At 43.6% G+C, this 16,347-nt stretch overlaps 1 long non-coding RNA gene across 1 annotated transcript in view; it reads left to right on the forward strand.

Annotated features, from left to right (window-relative positions):
• LOC138795861 (uncharacterized) overlaps positions 1-16,347 on the forward strand; it is a 33,941-nt gene that overhangs the window by 1,118 nt on the left and 16,476 nt on the right. The gene's annotated exons all lie outside the window — the stretch shown is intronic.

Here is a 16,347-nt window from a genome sequence, read left to right on the forward strand (position 1 = left end):
GGGGATATACCTCACAGTAAGACCCTGTTCCCACTGAGAAAAGGTAGCGGAATTCCGCGACGGAATTGTCCGCCGCGGAATGCCGTTAGCCTCCCGCTCATAATGGGAGTCTATGGGAGGCGCGGGCTCCTGCTCTGTACGCGCTGAAGAATGAACATGTTCCATTATGAGTGGGAGGCTAACGGCATTCTGCTACCTTTGCTCAGTGGGAACGGGGCCTAAGGGAGTCGCTGTATATTCAGTGTCCCAGAGCCAGAGCCCACTGCTTTCATGCAGCATATGTAGGTGTACTATGTGTTGTATGCTCTGGGGCTGAAGTTTGAACTCTCACCACCAGATGTCCGCCTCGGAATTCCGCCTCTCTTGCTCTGTGTGAACGGGGCCTTACCTGTAAAACTGTATTGCCTTATGTTTTTTCTATTGTGAATGCCACAGTATTATCCAAAGAAATGTAGAGGAGACTGCACGTCTAAAGAATCTTCACTTTAATCACACCAGTGCAATGTTTAGACTATAAGAGCAGCCTTTCTCAAGCAGTGATAGTGATAGTATCACTGCTTGAGAAAGGCTGCTCCTATAGCCGAAACGTTGCACTGGTGTGATTACAGTGAAGATTTTTTGGATGTGCAGTCTCCTCTACATTTCTTTGGATCTCTATACGGACCTAGGTCCGGTCCGGTGAGACATGCACCCAAGCTCATACATTGCCTAACTGGTGCTGCTTAGACTTTTTTTCTTGGACTGCCACAGTATTATGTTTTATCATGTACCAATCCCTAAGATGGGTACTCCACAGTTTTTGCCTCCCTGCCCAATCTGGACACCCCTTGGGGATTTAAAGAGAATCTGTCAGGTCTGTGACAGGTACAGAGCTGCAGACAGACAGATAGATGGTAGGGAGATAAAACAAGTGATGCCTTTGTCTTTGCTGATGGCCATTTGCAAAGTTATAAAATTGCGTTTTTCATCAGAAGCTGAAGTGCCACAGCTATCTGCTTGTTTCATTTCCTTGGAATCTGAAGTGGCACACCTGTCTGCAGCTTCACCTAGTAGGGACCTGACAGATTCCCTTTAAGTACTGAAGTATCAGTAGTTTGGGGGATTAGATTGGGAGTAGAGTATCCATAGTGTGCCAGAGAGAGAGAGAGAGAGAGAGATCCTACTGAGGAGATTCTTCAAGGGCCTGGCCTGGAGACCAGGACCCATTTGTGGGACTTTAGGAGAGACGTTATCTATTTTCTCCTACAAGTATCTATCCTACACCACACTTGCACCTGTTCTAGCTGTTGTCATAACTTTCAAAATCTAAATCAGCAGTAGATGTAATATAAAGTAAGTTAGCAATTTACATCCACTATTTTTTTTTAGTTATCATGGAAAACACGTCACTTCCAGTTTTCGGACTCTTTTTTTTTTTTTTCTCAAAGAGTCAAAAAACAGGACGTCCTGTGTATCCCAGGCTATCTGAGCGCTCACAGAGAAGGCAGTCATGTGATTGACATATTAAGCCATGACTCTCTGTACTGGCCAGAATTCCTGTGTTTAGTCTGTTTTTTTCAACCAGCACAAGTCAGAAAAATTTGCCTTCAGGAGACTGGACCTGGATTTCTGGTAAGTTTAGCTTTGTTTTACAGCATGATAACAACAACAAAATAATCGATGTAAATTGCTAACTTGCTTTATATCACATCTACTATTGATTTAGATTTTTAAAGTTTAAACAATAGAGAGACTAAATGTACATCCAGGGGTGGGCACATATCCCTCCTGACCACCTTGAAATGTGCCTCAGCAACACACCACCATCTTGCCCAGCTAAACACCACCTGGCTCCCCAAGTTACTGCATATACTGTGGGAGTATACTTCTTAGTATGGGAGTCACTATGTACACTAAATGACGTGTCCTGCAAGGTATACGTCATAATCTAGAAATGACTATATACTATATCCTAATGACATGTTCTGTGCAGTATGCCTACAGCTCCCAGCAAATCCCCTATTAAACTGCTGGTTTACCCCAAACCATCTTTACTGCCCTCACCGCAAGACCTGTGAACCATGAAACCACTTGTGTATAGACTGATGGTTCTTATATTATAGGTGTTTTTTTTCCTAATAGTATTAATCTGTACATAAGCAAAAACCTTAAAAATATTCATTATTATTATTATTAATAAACTAAATCTACCAGTTCATTGTACTTAATCAGTAGAGCGGCAGTGGTCACTCAAATCATTGTCAATTTAGTACATAGAAATGCAGACAGAAACACCATTTATGTAAGATAAATTTAATTTCTTTATTCTTTAATAAAGAGAGGTGCGGGGGAGGGGGGGGCTGCCCTGGTAATTTGTAGATCGTCCGGGAAGCCCATAGAGAATGGCGGCGGTCTGCTGCCGCTCCTCCTATTTCACGGAGTAAGGGCATCAGATTGTTGATATCCTGGTCGTTTATCTTTCAACATGTTGAAAGACAAACGACAGCCGACATCATTCATGTCGGTTGATCACTGCCTTCTATTACACTAGACAATTATTGTCCGTAATGGCCGATATTGGCCAAATACGGACGATAATTGTTTAGTGTAATAGGGCCTTAACACTAGGGAAATGTGCATTTTCCCTCCCACCAGGAACCTCTGCTATCGCAGTAATGTCATTCAGGCATGCCTTTGCCCCATGTTATTGAAGACTGCAAGACAATTGTAGACCGACAGAGCGTGTACTTTTGCTAACTATTGCTGCCATCTTGTGGAAAAAGTGAAAACATACATCTTTACTTTTATATACAAATTCAGAGTCCAGACCCAGCATTTCATGTGTTTGGATCACGAAAAGCATAACGTGCATCCAATACCTAAGGTTATGTCGTCACATGCTGCAGAAGAGATAACTAAATTGTTGCTTTGATCGGTTAAAGGGATTTTCTCAGATAAGAAGGGAATATCAGACATATTTAAGGGCAAATAGTTAGCACTTAAAATCTGATGACATTCTTGTTTGAGTGAAATATAAAATATAAACCTGCACCTCTCACCAGCTATTCTTAGCACAACTGCAGCTGCCTTATACAGACCAGTAATATAGCTGATTATGATTTGTACATGTACAGCCAGCACCGCTACACAATTCATACAGTAGCCGCACGGGATAGTTGTTGCACTGAATGGTGGTGTGAGTTCTGTCGGGTGGTGCACAGATAAACAGCAAAAATATCCAGCAAATATGAAGATACAAAAAATCCGGCACTCACCATAAACCAACGGTGTGTAAGGTTTATTTAGACACACATAAGCTGTAGCGTGGAAGAAGAAAGGTCACTAGCAGGCCCGTCCTGTAACGTTTTGTCGAGCCAGGGACGTCAGACAAAAAGGATAGGTGCAAATTTATCAGGTTAACACAGGTGAAATAAAGTAAAATGCAAACTGTGAAAAAAGTAACAGAAATTACTATATAAACACATTCAGATTATTCCTTTCATTAAGGCCTAATGGGTCAGTTGCTTCTAATTTCATGATCCAAAACGCTTCTCTGCTTATGCCTGTCTCTCCTGTCATGAAAGAGATTAACTCTTTCTATACCAATGAATTGGAGAACCTTTGGATTGTTACTATGGGCCTTCTAACATGTTCTATAAGGCATGGAACGCCTTTCCCAATGCGTACGGAATACAAGTGTTCCTTAAACCTCGTCCACAGAGGATGTTTTTGGTTTTACCCATGTAATACCTGTGGCATGGGCACATGATTACATATACCATATTGCCTCCGAACATTACATAAGTAGTATTCAGCATCTGTGGACAGTATTGACACTGCCCACAGCGCTTGTTCCCTTTTGGCAGGGTCTGTTGATACTAATTTGTTGGACTTATTATTGATTTTCTGTTCAATAACAAGGACATCTTTCAATACGTGATTTTTTACTATAGGTTATTAGAGGTTTCCTAGTAGTTACATCTCTTAACCCTTTAAGGACGGGGCCAATTTTTGTTTTTGCTTTTTCGGTTTTTCCTCCTTGTGTTTAAAAGGCCATAGCACTTGCATTTTTCCACCTAGAAACCCACATGAGCCCTTATTTTTTGCATCACTAATTGTACTTTACAATGACAAGCTGAATTTTTGCATAAAGTATACTGCGAAACCAGAAAAAAATTCAAAGTGTGGTAAAATTGAAAGAAAAAAACGCATTTCTTTTATTTGGGGGGAATGTGTTTTTACGCCATTCGCCCTGGGGTAAAACTGATTTGTTATGCATGTTCCTCAAGTCGTTTCAATTAAAATTATATATAACATATATAACTTTTCTTGTATCTGATGGCCGGTAAAAAATTCAAACCATTGTTAACAAATATACGTTCCTTAAAATCGCTCCATTCCCAGGCTTATAGCGCTTTTATCCTTTGGTCTATGGGGCTGTGTCAGGTGTCATTTTTTGTGCCATGATGTTTACTTTCTATCGGTACCTTGATTGCGCATATACGACTTTTTGATCGCTTTTTATTAAATTTTTTCTGGATTTAATGTGACCAAAAATGCTGACACCGTTTACCGTGCAAGATCAGGAATGTGATTAATTAATAGTTCGGGCGATTACGCACGCGACGATAGCAAACATGTTTATTTATTTACTTTTATTGAAAACCTGGGAAAAGGGGGGTGATTCAAACTTTTATTAGGGGAGGGGACTTCTAGTTTATACACTTTGATCTGTCATTGAGATCGGCACCGAAAACAAACGAGTGCCGAGCCGTGGACGGCGCCATCTTGGAGCAGTCCCCAGCCGGCAGCAGTAACGGAGATCACTCCTCCGGGACAACATTCCGGAGGAGCGATCCCCTCCACTAGACACCAGGGAAGTGCTGCATCCGGTAATCGTATGCAGCTGTCATGTTTGACAGCTGCATCTGATTACTGTATTAGCGGGCACAGCGATCGGACCGTGCCCGGTAATACCCGCGGTCCCGGCTACAAGCGGTACCTGTGACCGCGGCGGTTCAGAGCGGGGTTGCCGCGCGGCCCCGCTCTGAACACCTCTTACGGGCACATGACATACGGGTATCAGAAAGTTATATAGATTTGTAATTTACTTCTATAAAAAAATGTCAGCATGATGTCAGCAGAGAGCAGTGTGTCAGACTGAAAATAAAAAATTTCCTGCAGGACATACAGTGGCTGATAAGTATGGGAAGACAAGATTTTATTTTTTTTTAATAGAAGTAAATTACAAATCTTTACAACTTTCTGACACCAGTTGATCTGAAAGAAAAAGATTTTTGCTAGATAACCCCTGTTTGACCAAATGATGTGGTCTACAGCCTCCACACCCACATCATGAGGGGTGCGAGTATAGAGGCTCTTCACATCCACAGATGCAAGTAAATAGCTGGGCAACCAATCAGTAGCCTCGAGAGCTTGCAAAAAGCTGTTTGTGTCCTTCAGGTACAAGGGGAAGTTAGGAAGAATAGGATGCAGTATCCAGTCTGGGTACTGAGATAGTCCTTCGGTCACTGCTACTTGTGGATTTTGAGCAGCAGATACCATTTCGGTACCCTGGTGGACTCTGATATTAATTTGAATGCAGTCTTTTGGTTCAACACTTTTTTTTTTTTACTGTGTATTTGCACAGAAGAGTCTGCAGCACTTCTTTGATTTTCATAGTGGGGTCCTTCTTCAACAATTCGTAAATATTACCCTAATTTTTCTTACAGCTTTGTACAAATCCACCTTGTTTGAAAAGAAAAGTCTTAATTTATTCAAAAGTTCAGACCCCTACTTAACCCCTTCAAGACTAAGCCTATTTGGGCCTTAATGACCAGGCTCATTTTTCAAAATCTGACCTGTCTCACTTTATGCGCTCATAGCTCAGTGATGCTTTAACGTATGCTAGCGATTCTGAGATTGTTTTTTCGTCACATATGGCACTTTATATTAGTGGCAAAATTTGGTCACTACTTTGTGTGTTTTTTGTGAAAAACATCAAAATATCATGAAAAATTTAAAAAATTAGCATTTTATGAACTTTGAAATTCTCTGCTTCTAAAAAAAGAAAGTCGTAGCACATAAATTAGTTACTAAGTCACATTACCAATATGTCCTCTTTATTCTGGCTTCATTTCATAAACATATTTTACTTTTTTAGGGTGTTACGGGGCTTAGAAATTTATCAGCAAATTACCACATTTTCGTGAAAGTTTCCAAAACTGATTTTTTTTAGGGACCAGTTCTTTTTTTAAGTTGATTTAGGAGGCTTGTATACTGGAAACCCCCATAAGTGACCCCATTTTGGAAACTAGACACCTTAAAGAATTAATCTAGGGGTATAATGAGCATTTTAACCCTACAGGGGCTGGAGCAAAGTATTCACCATTAGGCCGTAAAAAAATGGAAAATTAAAATTTTCCAATAATATATACATTTAGATTAAAGTTTCTCATTTTAAAAAGGAACATGATAGAAAAAGCACCCCAAAATTTGTAACGCAGGTTCTCATGAGTACAACGGTACCCCATATGTGGGCATACACCACTGCATGGGCACACAGCGGGGCTCAGAAGGAAGGGAGCACCAATTAGCTTTTTCAATGCAGATTTTGCTGTAGAAGTTTCTGAGCGCCAGGTGCGTTTGCAGAGCCCTGTAGTGTCAGCAGAGTAAAATCTCTCCATAAGTCACCCCATTTTGGAAAGTACATCCCTCAGAGAATTCATCTTGGGGTAAGATGAGCATTTTGACCCCACAGGTATTAGAGGAAAGTATTCAAAATTAGACAGTAAAAATGAAAAACTCGAATTTTTCCAATAATATGTTCGTTTAGTTTGAAATTTCTCAATTTCACAAGGAACAAGAAAAAAAAAGTACCCCAAAATCTGTAACGCAGGTTCTCCTGAGTAGAACGGTACCCCATATGTGGGCATAAACCACTGTATGGGCACACAGCGGGGCTCAGAAGGAAGGGAGCGCCAATTAGCCTTTTCAATGCAGATTTTGCTAAAGAAGTTTCTGAGCGCCAGGTGCGTTTGCAGAGCCCCTGTAGTGCCAATGGAGTAAAATCTCCCCATAAGTCACCCCATTTTGGAAAGTGCACCCCTCAGAGAATTTATCTTGGGGTGTAATGACCATTTTTACCCCATAGGTATTAGAGGAAAGTATTCAAAAGTAGACAGTAAAAATAAAAAACTCGAATTTTTCCAATAATATGTTCGTTTAGTTTGAAATTTCTCAATTTTACGAGAAACAAGAGAAAAAAATTACCCCAAAATTTATAACGCAGGTTCTCCTGAGTAGAACGGTACATCATATGTGGGTATAAACCACTGTATGGGCACACAGCAGGTCTCAGAAGGGAAGGGGCGCCAATTAGCTTTTTCAATGCAGATTTTGCTGTAGAAGTTCCTGAGCGCCAGGTGCGTTTGCAGAGCCCCTGTAGTGCCAGCGGAGTAAAATCTCCCCATAAGTCACCCCATTTTGGAAAGTGCACCCCTCAGAGAATTCATTTTGGGGTGTGGTGACCATTTTGACCCCACAGCTATTAGAGGAAAGTATTCAAAAGTAGACAGTAAAAATAAAAAACACGAATTTTTCCAATAATATATTCCTTTAGTTTGAAATTTCTCAATTTATTGAGGAGCAGGAGAGAAAGTTCACCCCAAAATCTGTAACACAGGTTCTCCTGAGTACAACGGTACCCCATATGTGGGCATAAACCCCTGTATGGGCACACAGCCGGGCTCAGAAGGAAAGGAGCGCCAATTAGCATTTTCAGTGCAGATTTTTCTGAGAGCCAGGTGCGTTTGAAGAGCCCCTGTAGTGCCAGCGGAGTGAACCCCCCCCCATAAGACACCCCATTTTGGAAAGTGCACCCCTCAAAGAATTCATCTTGGGGTAGGATGAGCATTTTGACCCCACAGGTATTGGAGGAAAGTATTCAAAATTGGCCAGTAAAAATGAAAAACTCAAATTTTTCCAATAATATGTTCATTTAGTTTGAAATTTCAAAATTTCACAAGGAACAGGAGAAAAAAATGTACCCCGAAATCTGTAACGCAGGTTCTCCTGAGTAGAACAGTACCCCATATGTGGGCATAAACCACTGTATGGGCACACAGCAGGGCTCAGAAGGGAAGGAGCGCCAATTTGCTGGAGCAAAACCGCAGCTAGTATTAGTTATTAGAATAGCGCAGTTACTAAAATAAAATAAATAAAATGAGACTACAGGTAACGTGGGGTGGTTACGGACAGTCTGGGGTGGTTCCGGGTAATCTGGAGGTGGTTACGGGCAACCTGGCGTGGTTACGGGTAATCTGGGGTGGATACGGACAACCTGGGGTGGTTACGGTGAACATGGGGTGGTCACAGGCAACCTGGGGTGGTTACAGGCTACCTGACGTGGATACGGACAACCTGGGGTGGTTACAGGCAACCTGGGGTGGTTACAGGCAACCTGACAAGGATACGGACAACCGGCTGTGGTTACAGACAACCTGGGGTGGTCACAGGCAACCTGACGTGGATACGGACAACCTTGGGTGGTTACAGGCAACCTGGGGTGGTTACAGGCAACCTGACAAGGATACGGACAACCGGCTGTGGTTACAGACAACCTGGGGTGGTTACAGGCAACCTGACGTGGATACTGACAACCTGCTGTGGTTACAGACAACCTGGGGTGGTTACAGACAACCTGGGGTGGTTACAGGCAACCTGGGGTGGTTACAGGCAACCTGGGGTGGTTACAGGCAACCTGCTGTGGTTACAGGCAACCTGGGGTGGTTACAGGCAACCTGACGTGGATACGGACAACCTGGGGTGGTTACAGGCAACCTGGGGTGGTTACAGGCAACCTGGGGTGGTTACAGGCAACCTGACAAGGATACGGACAACCGGCTGTGGTTACAGACAACCTGTTGTGGTTACAGGCAATCTAGGGTGGTTACAGGCAACCTGCTGTGGTTACGGTAAACATGAGGTGGTTACGGGCAACGTGGGGTGGTTACGGACAATCTGGGGTGGTTACGGACAATCTGGGGTAGTTACGGATAAACTGAAATGCTCATAGGTAATCTGAGGTGGGTACCTGTAATCTGGCGTGGTTACGGGCAATCTGGAGGGGGTCATTGGCAATTTGGGGTGGTCAGAGGCAAGGTGCGGTGGTCAGAGGCAAGGTGCGGTGGTCAGAGGCAAGGTGCGGTGGTTACGTGCAATCTGGGGGGGTTACATGTAATCTGGCATGATTACGGCAACCTGCGGTGGTTAGGGCAACCTGGGGGGGGGGGGGGTTACAGACAATCTAGATTTGTTACGGATAAACTGAAGTGCTTATAGGTAATCTGGGGTGGGTACATGTAATTTGGGGTGATTACGGACAATCTGGAGGGGGTCACGGGCAACGTGCGGTGGTTACGTGTAATCTGGGGGGTTACGTGCAATCTGACGTGATTACGGGCAACCTGCGGTAGTTACGGGTAATCTGGGGGGGTTAGGGGTAATTTAGGAGTAAACTGCAATTATTACTATAATAAAAAGTGTGTGTTTTATTTTTTTGTATGTTTGTCACTTTTTGTACTTTACACATTCATTTTCACTGTATTACTATGATTACTGTGATATTTTCTATCACAGTAATCAAATTGGTCTCTGTCACTTTAAATTTTCAGAGTTGGCTGGTTATGTAGCGCATGCGCACTTCATAACCAGCCAGGACGTCGAGGAGGAAGGAGCTCCAGGATCAGGTAATGTATAAGGGGTAGGGGGGTGACTGGGGAACGGGGGGTGACTGGGGGGGGGGTGGGGGGCGACTTGGGGGACGGACCCTGACACTTTTTATCCCCTGTCACCAATCATTGATGGTGACAGGGGATAAAAAGTGCATCCCTGCACTGTGAACAGGCGATCGGCGGTATATAGTATATACCGCCCATCGCCTGTTCCGGGACCCCACAGGGGGGTCCCCGATCACTGCCCCATGCTCTCCGCTACCTTTCCATCGCTGTGAACAGATATACTCATGTTCACAGCGAATGCGGCGGCCATCTTGGATCCGATGGCCACCGGGGGAAGGGGGTTAGTGACTGGCTACTAGGAGGGGGGGGCTGATCTGGGGTCTGATTCACTTATTTCATCTCCCCCCACCGTGGATTCACGGTGGGGGGAGATGAAAAGCACTGCAGCGCCGGCCCATTAGTGACCGCCGTATCGGCGGTCACTAAGGGGTTAACTGCCGGGATCCGGGCTCGGCGCGGATCTCGGCAGTTGCGGCGGGTGCCCGGCTATCACTGACAGCCAGGCCCCGCCGGGGATGACAGGAGTGCAGCTCCTGCGCCCCTGTCATCCCGTGGACGTACCGGCACGTCCATCTGCAGGAACTGTATGTAGATTTGGACGTGCCGGTATGTCCATATGCGGCAAGGGGTTAATAACCCTTCACATTCACTAGGTAGGGGGGTTCCAAAAACGTTGACCACATTCGGAGTTGTTATTTTTTGAATATGATATTGCATCTTCCATCAAAAATCTGCTTGCTAAATATCTTGTTGCATACTTTAGGTATGTCGACAATATATTTGTGGTTTGGAAAGGGCAAAAAAAATTCTTCTCCGATTTGGTACATTTTTGAATACACATAGGGGGGGATTATTTACGAAGACCGACGTACAAGTATGCCGGTCTTAAATAAGGCCAAGCCCTCTTTTTTCGCGGCAGGATTCACTAAGAGGCGCACAGCTCCTAGTGTATCTGGCTGGCCGGGCACTCGAATCTGCGCCTGGCGTACCAAATCTACACCTGCTTCCAGCAGGTGTAGATTTGCATCATGATATACGCCTGATAAATGAGATATCATGATAAATGAGGCGCGAGAGGAAGCCACACCTCCTCTCCACCTCATCACCCCCCCCCCCCCAAGCTCCACCAACCCGCCCATCGGGCAAGCGGGGCGTACGGGTAGCGTACGCCAGGGAGAAGGAGCGAATCTGCACCTTCTCCCTGGTGTACACCTCTGGCATAATGTTCATAAATGTTTCCCATAATGTTTTGAACATGTTATTCACTAGTGTCTTTGGAGGAGATACTTTAGAATTTTTAGATTTTTTGGTCAATATTGAAGAGGGCAGGATTTATACATCGGTGTTTCGTAAATCCACTGCCAGTAACTCAGTGTTACATTTCCAAAGCTCACATCCCGATCACATTAAAAGGTCAATTCTCTTTAGTCAGATGCTTTGTATGAGACGCATCAATAATACCGATGCAGGGTTTCATTCTCAGGCAAACGAGCTTAAAGAGGATGTACCACCAAAGCTTTAATATAGAGATATACCTGTCATCCTGTTGGCGCTGCTTTGTAGAATGCAGTGATGTGGAGCTTTTGTCCCTCAGTTCCCGTATTTTCACTGAAATGTACACTACCGTTCAAAAGTTTGGAGTCACACAAACAATTTGGTGTTTTCCATGAAAAGTCACACTTCTTCACCACCATACGTTGTGAAATGAATAGAAAATAGTCAAGACATTGACAAGGTTAGAAATAATGATTTGTATTTAAAATAACATTGTTTTTACATCAAACTTTGCTTTCGTCAAGGAATCCACCTTTTGCAGCTATTACATCCTTGCACACCTTTGGCATTCTAGCTGTTAATCTGTTGAGGTAAGCTGGAGAAATTGCACCCCACGCTTCTAGAAGCAGCTCCCACAAGTGGGATTGGTTGGATGTGCACTTCTGGCGTACCATACGGTCAAGCTGCTCCCACAACAGCTCAATGGGGTTCAGATCTGGTGACTGCGCTGGCCACTCCATTACCGATAGAATACCAGCTGCCTGCTTCTGCTGTAAATAGTTCTTGCACAATTTGGAGGTGTGATTAGGGTCGTTGTTCTGTTGTAGGATGAACTTGGCTCCAATCAAGCGCTGTCCACTGGGTATGGCATGGCGTTGCAAAATTGAGTGATAGCCTTCCTTATTCAGAATCCCTTTTACCCTGTACAAATCTCCCACCTTACCAGCACCAAAGCAACCCCAGACCATCACATTACCTCCACCATGCTTAACAGATGGCGTCAGGCATTCTTCCAGCATCTTTTCATTTGTTCTGCGTCTCACTAACGTTCTTCTTTGTGATCCAAACACCTCAAACTTGGATTCATCCGTCCACAACACTTTTTTCCAGTCTTCCTCTGTCCAATGTCTGTGTTCTTTTGCCCATCTTAATCTTTTTCTTTTATTGGCCAGTCTCAGATATGGCTTTTTCTTTGCCACTCTGCCCTGAAGCCCAAAATCCAGCAGCGCCTCTTCACTGTAGATGTTGACACTGGTGTTTTGCGGGTACTATTTAATGAAGATGCCAGTTGGGGACCTGTGAGGCGTCTGTTTCTCAAACTAGAGGCTCTAATGTGCTTATCTTCTTGCTTAGTTGTGCAACGCGGCCTCCCACTTCTCTTTCTACTCTGGTTAGAGCCTGTTTGTGCTGTCCTCTGAAGGGAGTAGTACACACCGTTGTAGGAAATCTTCAATTTCTTAGCAATTTCTCGCATGGAATAGCCTTCATTTTTAAGAACTAGAATAGACTGTCAAGTTTCAGATAAGAGTTCTCCTTTTCTGGCCATTTTGAGCGTTTAATTGACCCCACAAATGTGATGCTCCAGAAACTCAATCTGCTCAAAGGAAGGCCAGTTTTGTAGCTTCTGTAACGAGCTAGACTGTTTTCAGATGTGTGAACATGATTGCACAAGGGTTTTCTAATTATCAATTAGCCTTCTGAGCCAATGAGCAAACACATTGTACCATTAGAACACTGGAGTGATAGTTGCTGGAAATGGGCTTCTATACACCTATGTATATATAGAGTGTATATAGATATTGCACCAAAAACCAGACATTTGCAGCTAGAATAGTCATTTACCACATTAGCAATGTATAGAGTGTATTTGTTTAAAGTTAGGACTAGTTTAAAGTTATCTTCATTGAAAAGTACAGTGCTTTTCTTTCAAAAATAAAGACATTTCGATGTGACCCCAAACTTTTGAACAGTAGTATAGATATGCTAATTACCCTCCTATGCTAATCCTGAAACATTTCTTCTATGAAAAGAGTCCGGCCTGCTGCACAGCCCCGCCTTCTGTCTTCTTCACAGCCGCCCCGTCATCACACTGTGGTCGAAAGCGCTATTATCAGAGCAGGGTACAAGTCCTACTGTGCAGGCTCATACCCTGCTCTATGCTTCTCCACTGTACTGACAGTTCTCCAATGCAGCAGCATAGAGCGGGGTATGAGCCTGCACAGTAGAACTCGTACCCCGCTCTGATAGTGGCACTTGTGATCACAGTGTGATGACGGGGCGGCAGTGAAGAAGACAGGAGGCAGGGCTGTGCAGAAGGCCGGACTCGGCATAGAAGAGATGTTTCAGGATTAGCATAGGAGGCATGCAGGCATGAGTACGTCACAGAGGGGGGAGGAGTGGAACTAGAATTCCAGGCGCCCAGCCAGCCTCCAGTGCTTCACTCAGGGTAATTAGCATATCTACATTTCAGTGAAAATAACGGGAACCGAGCGACGGAGGGACAAAAGGTCCACATCACTGCATTCTACACAGCAGCGCCAACAGGATTTGGTGGTACATCCTCTTTAAAAGTAGGTTCCTAAGTAGAGGTTATAGATGAGATAGGAAAGATAGGGGAGAGGGAGATATAGATGAAGCATACAACAAGCATACAACAAAGCTTTACGTCGTGATCAGTCCTCCCCTCTTTGAATTTACAATTAGGTCTAAGATGTTTGATTCGTCTAGTAAGTGTTTTACGTTTGCACTGCAGAATTCACCAATGATTTCTGTGAATACTAATGACATTAAAAATATATTTTTGTGCTTGACAGGACATAGATTTAAGAGATGTAACTACTAAGAACCGTCTAATAACCTATAGTAAAAATCATACATTGAAAGAGGTCTTTGCTACTGAACATTTGCAAAAAACAAAAGGGGTCCATGGAGTCTCAAACGACAGAAATAGCCAGATATTCCTAGTCTGTTGCCAACCCCCCGATATGTAGCCCCTTAAGTCCCACTCGGTTGTGAGTATTGGAACATAAATAGGAAAATACCAGGGTGGTCCCTTTTGTGTCCAAGTCTAACTCTGTTACGAGTATTGCAACATGACAAGGGTTACCAAGGCATCCATCCACAGACAGCTGTTTTGGGGTATTTTCCCCTCATCAGTGTGGAGCAGGATTCTGGCTTGCGGGGGAAATAGAAAATAGACCAACAAAACACAGCAATCACTGAGCTTAGGGAGATCAGCAATAAAAATTCAATGAAGTACTCATTTAAGAGTCTCCCCTGATACATTGCCCCCTATAAATTTAAATATGCAAAAAAGGTCCGTGGAGCCTCAGTTGCTCAGCCAGCTACGCATTTCGAGGAGGCCACCCTCCTCTTCATGAGGCATCATGAAGAGGAGGGTGGCCTCCTTGAAACGTGTAGCTGAATGCAAATAAAAAACTTCTTTCACCAGAACGTAGAGTCAGTGTCCAGTAACATTGAGAAAACCTAGTGATCCAGACATCAGACTCCTGGTCCAGATGGATTGCGCCAAGGAAGCCACTGCTTTATCATTTTTTCTTTGTGATAAGCAGTTTCTAATCAGAGAAGCATTTTGGATTATGACATTGGAAGCAACTGACCTGTTAAGCCTTAATGAAAGGAATGATCTGAATGTGTTTATATAGAAATTTTTGTTGCTTTTTTCACAGGCCCGATGATCGTTTAGCGAGGGCTGCAGGGACATTGTTACCGATGTCCTTGCAGCATACATTACTAAGCATGTCTTCTCCTCCGCTCCATCTTCATCCCAGTCCCGCTCGCAGCATGAACTCCGGAGCTGTGATTGGCTGAGCGGTCTGACAGCTCAGTCAGGCGGCACCGAAGCTGCTGCTGCGCGTGGTAACGAGATGAAGACGGAGCAGAGGAGAAGCCCTGCTAAGTAATGTATGCTGCTTGAATCGTCGGTCGCCCGCCGCGCATCGCTATTCCACACAGCGATGCGCGGTGGCTGACCGATGATTTTAGGTTTGGGCCTAAATGAATGATCATCGGCTGATCGTTTTCTCTGTTCCACCGAGCGATAATCGGCCGAATTGGGCTGATAATTATCGCTCCGTGGAATATGCCACTTAAACTTTCTCTCTCTTTTTTGTCTTAATGGTGACAATAAACTGGGTATCATTGGGTACTACTAGGGCCTGGGTGTCTGAAGTTTAGGAAGATTGCACCAATTAATTTGGTGCACTCACAATTTTATTCTGGTTTATTAAATATTCATGCACATGTGTCAAATATATGGTGAATTATACTTAGATAATTGTATTTGTAGGAAGTCTACACACGTCTCCTTCTGATTTTTACAATCATATATAAACAAACATTTGAAAAAGAAAGTGTAGAAAAATTTTAGAAATAACCATTGCAGGAGGAGGATATGCCTTCAGTTTCCTCAGGACCTTGAAATGCCTAAATTATTGGAGGAACAGAGTGCAGTTTCAGTCAGGAAAATCATTCGTCAAGAAGTCCTCCACCAGATGGTTTTTAAATAGAACCCTATAAAATCCTTCCCCTTTAACAATTCTTGCCAACTTTGTTAGTAACAGGGAAGAATGTTTTTACAACAGAAAGGCAAAATCGGTTATAATTTCCTTTTACATTATACAAATTTTCCAACTGAAACAATTTTAAAAGAAGGGCAACAGAATATGCTCATTGTGTACATTTAAATCACAAATGTTATTTCATTGGATGCAGATAAGGGTTTTGATTCCATTTCTGTTTTTTTCCCACTTAGCTTTAAAGGGGAACTCCAGGTAGAAGTTAAAAAAATTACTTCTGCAGAAGCATAAACCATTACTTACCTATCCATCCCAGTTTTGAAACTACCAAAAATCCATTTGTTTTAGGGGTTTTTGTTCTGTATTGTGTTTCTGTCCTTCCTGGTTGAGCAGTTCCCAGAATTCAGTACTGGTTCCAGAATACAGTGCTGGTTCCAGAATACAATGCTTTCCCTCAGCTGTTCATCATAGTCCACAGTCCTTGCTGCACCTGCTTCTGGCTGGACACAGATGGTGAATCACGTAGGGGATTGGGGGATCCAGCCAAGCCTCCTGTGACATCACGCCCTGCTACCTGTCTGCATCATCAACCTGTCCTCAGCAAACACACACAATGTGAGACAGAGACATGGAATATTTGTCTAAGGTGGGAGAGCAGTGCGAGCAGGAGACAAAGCTCAAATTTACTCACCGAAATTTCTTCTTTCCATGAGTCCGTAGGCAGCACAGAGACATAAGGGTTAACCAGATTATCC

Source organism: Dendropsophus ebraccatus, chromosome 1 (genome assembly GCF_027789765.1).
Source record: "Dendropsophus ebraccatus isolate aDenEbr1 chromosome 1, aDenEbr1.pat, whole genome shotgun sequence".
Taxonomy (NCBI): domain Eukaryota; kingdom Metazoa; phylum Chordata; class Amphibia; order Anura; family Hylidae; genus Dendropsophus; species Dendropsophus ebraccatus.